This window comes from Macaca nemestrina, chromosome 6, assembly GCF_043159975.1.
Source record: "Macaca nemestrina isolate mMacNem1 chromosome 6, mMacNem.hap1, whole genome shotgun sequence".
In the NCBI taxonomy this organism is placed as follows: Eukaryota; Metazoa; Chordata; class Mammalia; order Primates; family Cercopithecidae; genus Macaca; species Macaca nemestrina.
Window position 1 is genome coordinate 25,002,196 of NC_092130.1, and position 6,065 is coordinate 25,008,260.

At 41.9% G+C, this 6,065-nt stretch overlaps 1 pseudogene; it reads right to left on the reverse strand.

Annotated features, from left to right (window-relative positions):
* Positions 1-1,311: 1,311 nt before the first annotated feature.
* Positions 1,312-3,346, reverse strand: LOC105482387 (CST complex subunit STN1-like; annotated as a pseudogene).
* Between the last annotated feature and the right edge of the window lie 2,719 nt (positions 3,347-6,065).

The following is a 6,065-nucleotide window of genomic DNA, read 5'->3' on the forward strand; positions in this document are numbered from 1 at the left end:
AATGGTGAGCAATTGCCTGACCTCCTGCCTTGCCTGATAACTGGCACCACTGTAACCTGCTTGGCCTTATCCTGGACTAGCAGAGCAGTTTGTGATTGCAAAGACACCCAAACACTTCTACCTATAAATCAGTTGTTAGCCAAGGAAATTAAGTCATTATCTGCAATATATGAGAAAACAAAGAGGGAGTACATGCACACACCCACGCACACACGCTTATACACAAAGATGAAGACACAGAGACAGGCAGACCAACCCATGAATGGGCAAACCTACTTAGAGGCTAGAGAATTTATGTAGGGTGGGAAACCTGATCCAAGGTTGTCAAACTAGGGAATTTTATTGGCTATAATTTTCTGTTTCTTTTTATCTCTTTTTTTTTTTTCTTTGATGGCTTTTTTCTTTCCTGGAGGTTTATCATCCTGGATCATTTCATATATTCTTTCTCTCCCCTGTTCTCTAAAATGAACTTTCTTTCTCTTCTGTCAAAACTTGCCTGCTCTGTGCTGCTCTGTGCTCTGCTTCAGTGTCAGGTCAGCCTTGTATAGCTAATCTCATACAGGATTTCAGTATTGAGTGGTTTAACTGATGATCCCTCAAAGACTTTTTTTTTTTTTTGAGATACAGTCTTGCTCTGTTGCCGAGGCTGGAGTGCAATGGCTGCAATCTCGGCTCACTGCAACCTCCACCCCCAGGGTTCTAGCGATTCTCCTACCTCAGTCTGCTGAGTAGCTGGGATTACAGGTGCCCACCACCACGCCTGGCTTTTTTTTTTTTTTTTTTTTTTTGGTGTTTTTAGTAGAGATAGGGTTTCGCCACGTAGGCCAGGCTGGTCTTGAACTCCTGACCTCAGGTGATCCACCTGCCTCAGCCTCCCAAAGTGCTAAGATTACAGGTGAGAGCCACTGCGCCCAGTCAAATATTTTTTTTTCATTCTAAACAAATCTTTAAATGTTAAAGAGTGAATAATGGATGCCTATCAAGCTTCACCTCAGCAGAGGAAATGATATTGGTAGATGTTTTCCTGTTAGGTAAAGTTGATCAGGAGAGCTTTCCCATAAAAAGAAAGAAAGGAAAAGTTATTTATTTCCACCAACCACAAAATCAATAATACATTCTTCTTATAGAAAACTTAGTACATAGGCTGGATGTTGTGGCACACACCTGTAGTCCTAGAGACTCCAGAGGCTGAGTCAGGAGGATGGCTTGAGCCCAGGAGTTTTGGTGGTGGTGGTGGTGGTGTTTTGCCATATTTTATAGTTTATAAGGAGGTAACTGCTTCTAGGCATATAAGCTCCACATGATGTTTAAAATCAGAGCCTGAGGTTGAATCCTACCTTGTCTTTCTCCTCCTTGGCTGGTAGGCATGTGTTCAGGTCTCTGCTCAGAAGGCCAGGAGGAGAAGGCCACTGCTCAGGAATAGTGGTGCTCCATTGTGTTGATGAGGTCACTCTGGTCCTCCAGGAGCTCCAGAACTTGCTGCAGCATAGCCCTACCTAGGACTGGGCAGATGATCAGGGTGAGTGCAGGCCAAGATGTGCAGGAAGTGGCAGCCCTTCTTCGGGTGATTTGGTTTCTGGCAGTCTTCCTGAATTATCCAGTGGATTTTCCTATGCAGGTCTTTGTCTGTTCTGGTTACACAGCATAGGTTATGAAAACCACCATCTTTCTGGAAAACAAGTCCTTTTTCCTGCAGCTGTTGCATAACATTTTAAAATATGCTATAAATTGCCTTGAAAGTGATATCCTTCTTAAAATTCCCTTGGTCAGAGCAGGTGCTGTCAGTAAGAGGCTGGTTAGCAAGGGACAGCAAAGCCTCCACCATTTCCAACTCCTATTGGTCAAAGGTCTGCACTCTGTTCTCCATGGGGAATTCTTTGGCTTTTTCGCTCAGCAAATACATGAGACTAGTGAGGGCCAGGGCACCTGGTTTGCTTAGTGCTTCTTTCTCTAAGTCTGGGCTATGGAAAGACTTGGTCTAAACTTTCCTGTAGATTAACGGGCAGCTCAAATGCCCTTGCAATTTGAATGTTCCACACTGGATCATCCACTTTATAATAAGCAGTGGCATAAATTTCTCACTCTTCTCTGCATGTGCGGACATAGCCTCTGATTCAGAACATGTCCCCAATTTCAATTTTTGTTCTCTGCTCAATGGTATCTTGCAGCTTCTTGAGTATTGAGGTAAAGCTCAGTTCTCTTGCTGCATTTGGAGCAATGGATAAAAACTTGACATTGCTCAGTATTTTCTAGCAGATGCAGTTTATAACTCCAGTGCTGATAGAGTTTGGATACTTGTCCCTGCCCAAATATCATGTTGAATTGTAATCCCCAGTGCAGGTGGGGTCTGGTAGGAGGTGTTTGGATTATGGGCACAGATAACTCATGGCTTGGTGCTGTCTTCATGATAGTGAGTTCTTGCAAGATCTGGTCATTTAAAAGTGTGACCCTTCCCCAGTCACTCTCTCTCCCTTGCTCCTACTTTCATCCTGTGATATGCCTGCTCCCCATTCACCTTCCACCAATTGTAAGCTTCCTGAGGGTTCCGTAGAAGCCGAGCAGATGCCAGCACCATGCTTCCTATAAAGCCTGCAGAATCATGAGCCAATTAAACCTCTTTTCTTTATAAATTACCCAGCCTCAGTTATTTATTTATAGCAATTCTAGAACAGCCTAATACAAGTGCTATCATCTACTCTACAACTGTAGAAAACCTCTCTTTCTCTCACTCCAGTGGCAGTTCCCAAGATATACCTGTTTTATTGGTTCCTGTTGCACAAAAATACACCGGTCACCTGTCAGGACTCTTCAAGTCCAGGATATAGACTTAATGTAGAGCTTAGAAAAAGGCTAGGAACACAGTATTCAAACCCCACACAAGGGAAAGGGTCTCCTCTTTACTCTGGCTAAATTCAGTATGCAACAAGAGGCTGGGCTGTGGCTTCCAGCAAATCCTGAAAGGTTCTGCATCACTGTGTCGAGGATCCTGAAACTGCTTTAAATGGGTGGGGTCCCAGGAGGAATGGGCAACTTCCTGGCCATGCATATGTGGAAGCACAGTGGGTGGATATGCCTGGGCAACATAGTGAGACCCTTTCTCAAAAAGAATATTAAAATTTTAAAAATACAAATTGAAAAAAACTTTCTATACTTTAAAATAATCTGATATAATTTTTCTATATTTACTTCCTTTTCTGTTTCTCAGAATAATATTCGTAGGTTGAAATAATATGGTTGTGCTCACGTGATAACTGCAATTTTGTGTCTCTCCATTTTCCCTTGGTATTTTAAATAAGATTTCCCATTTCCCATTTCCCACAGGCTCTTGAAGAATATATTTAATATATTTATAGTATTATGTAGAAAGTCCTGTTGGGCTTAATTTAGTTTAAATTTCCACAACTGTTAGACAATTATTTTTATAGTTATTTCCAATTTTCCTTGATAAATAACACAGCAGTGAAAATCTTTAAAGAATAGGTTTTAATTTAATTTTTGCTAATACTGTCTGCTCAAAACAAAATCAATATTATCTGAGTCCCTGTTCTGAGATTTTCTCCAAGTCTTTACAAAGTCCTATACAACAAACATTCTTCTTTACTTTTTCTTCCTGGGGAAATGTTCCTTATCCTTCATGACAAAGCTGAAATGCTATCATTTGTGACACTTTCCTGAGTCATCTAAGAGTTCCTAATAACTGCCTTCTGTGGGTTCACACAGAACTTTGGCTACAAATCACAGCATCGCATTGAGGTGACCTGGCTCAAAACTTACTTCCTTGGAGGGCCCCATGATGTCCCTGCCAAAGCTAGATCAGTACCTTTGTTAAATGTTCTAGTGGTGGCTCTAGAATTATCCTTCACAGCATATATTACAATTACAGTTAAATGACGAATTGGGTAATTATTTCTTCATACCTGCCTCCTTCATTGGAATGTAAGCAGACTGTTCGATATTCTCATGCTCTGCCCTCAGAGCATTACAACTAGTTGGTGCTCAGGAAATGTCTATTCACTAAATGAATTAAAGGATGGATAAATGATGTTCCAAAAACATTTTAAACATAAAAAGCATCTAGAGAGGAATAAAATATAAAGAAAGACTTCTCTTTACTCAAAGAAATGTTTCCATTTGCTCATAATCTACACCAGCTTTATAGTCAACATACATTATGGGATTATTATAAGCCAAGTGCTGTGCTAACCTTTGTTACTTGCTCTATTTCATTTAAAGATAATATTGGTCTTAGGAGACACATACCACTAAGCCATCCTCTTTATTTTGAGATGAAGAACTGGAGGCTCAGAGAGACTACATAATTGCCTACGGTCACACAAATAGTAAGGGGTGGAAGTAGAATTCGTATGATTTGAATTTAAGTTCTCAGCCATTGCCTTTCATCTATTTGGGCTGCTATAACAAATATCATAAACCACGTGGCTTATAAACAACAGAAATGTGTTTCTCACAGTTCTGGAGGTTGGATGTCTGAAATCATGATGCCAGCATGGTCAGATTCTAGTGAGGAATATCTTCCAGGTTGCAGATGACTGCTTTCTTGTATCTTCACATGCTGGAAAGAGAGCTAGGGAGCTCTCTGGGGTCCCTTTTATAAGTGAACTAATCCCATTAATGAGGGCTCCACCTTGACAACCTAATTACCTTCCAAAGGCTCCACTTTCTAGTATCATCACATTGGGAGTTAGGATTTCAATATATGAATTTTAGAAAGACACAAGCATTCAGTTCACTGCAGCCACTATGTGAAGTCTTCTGGAATGTTCTGCCCTAACACTGAACCAGAATGTCTTTCTGAATAACCTCTCACTCAATGCAATTGGGTCTCTACAGCCATGGAGAACAGGCTGGGTATTTTTCACCATAGCTGTCCTCAGTAAACAAAGACTCATCCTCTGCCCAAATAATCCCCCTCCAGGCTTAATCATTCCCAATTCCTCCAGCCATTCCACTTGGGGCTAGAACGTTTTCTGAACTTTGTTTGGTGCTTTTATTTTCACTTGAGTAATTTACCTTTCCCTTTGAGAATTAGTCAATTCCTCCATCTGAAAGAGGAAAGGGTGAACAGCAGGAAAAAGAATTAAAAAAAAAAACAACCCCCAACAACAAATGTGTTGTGATCTCTTCTTTGCTGAAGAGAGGTGGCACAGCATAATGATTGAGCCCATTAACTCTGGAGACAGACTGCTTAGGTTCAAATCCTGGCTCTACCACCTACCGGCCACATGAGCTTGAACAATTACATAAGTTCTAAATCAGCTCAATTGAATTCCTGGACTTCTGAGTGCACCATGGCTAACAGAGATTGAGTACCACTCTCCTGGCCATCTTCTTGCAGCCAAGAAAGGCTGCTACCTCCTGACACCCTAGAGATATTTGTTGAGCACTTCCTAGGCTCCTGCTGTTATAAGCCTTTTGCCTACAGGAACTCACTTTGTCCGCAGAGCAACCCTATGAAGTGGATCCTCTTATTACCCCCACTGCACAGATGTACAAAAGGGCCCTGGGAAATTGTCATGTCCAGGCTCCCACAGCTGGTAAGTGGAGGAGCAGGTAGTCTGGCTGCAGAGGCTGTGCTCCTAACCACTCTGTCCTGCCGCCTCAACTTTACAAACCCATCTTAAGGGACCTTCACAATCTGCACGCTTGAACAACTCACCTCATATTCTTCCACTCTGAGCGATTTGACTCCTCTGACAAACTCTTATCTCCCGGACAGTCTTTGCCGTCCTTGCCTGCCCTCCCTTACGAGGGTTATTAAAATTGGAGCATGGCTCATGGTGATTGATGGCCCAGAGGCTGATCATTCACTACCTCTCCTGGCTCACGGTAAATATTTACTTTTTGTTACAGAGGAACAATGAGGTTTCATACAGGAGATGGATGTCGAGTGTATATATGATATTATGCTTGTCTGACTCCTTTGAATACCCAACTCTCATTTCCTTGGCTTATTCCAGGAGGGGAGGAGGTGCCACAAGGTGAGCTGTTTGACTTTTCAGAGGGGGCTCAGGAGATTTGCAAGCTGGATGGATTTCTTTTTTTCT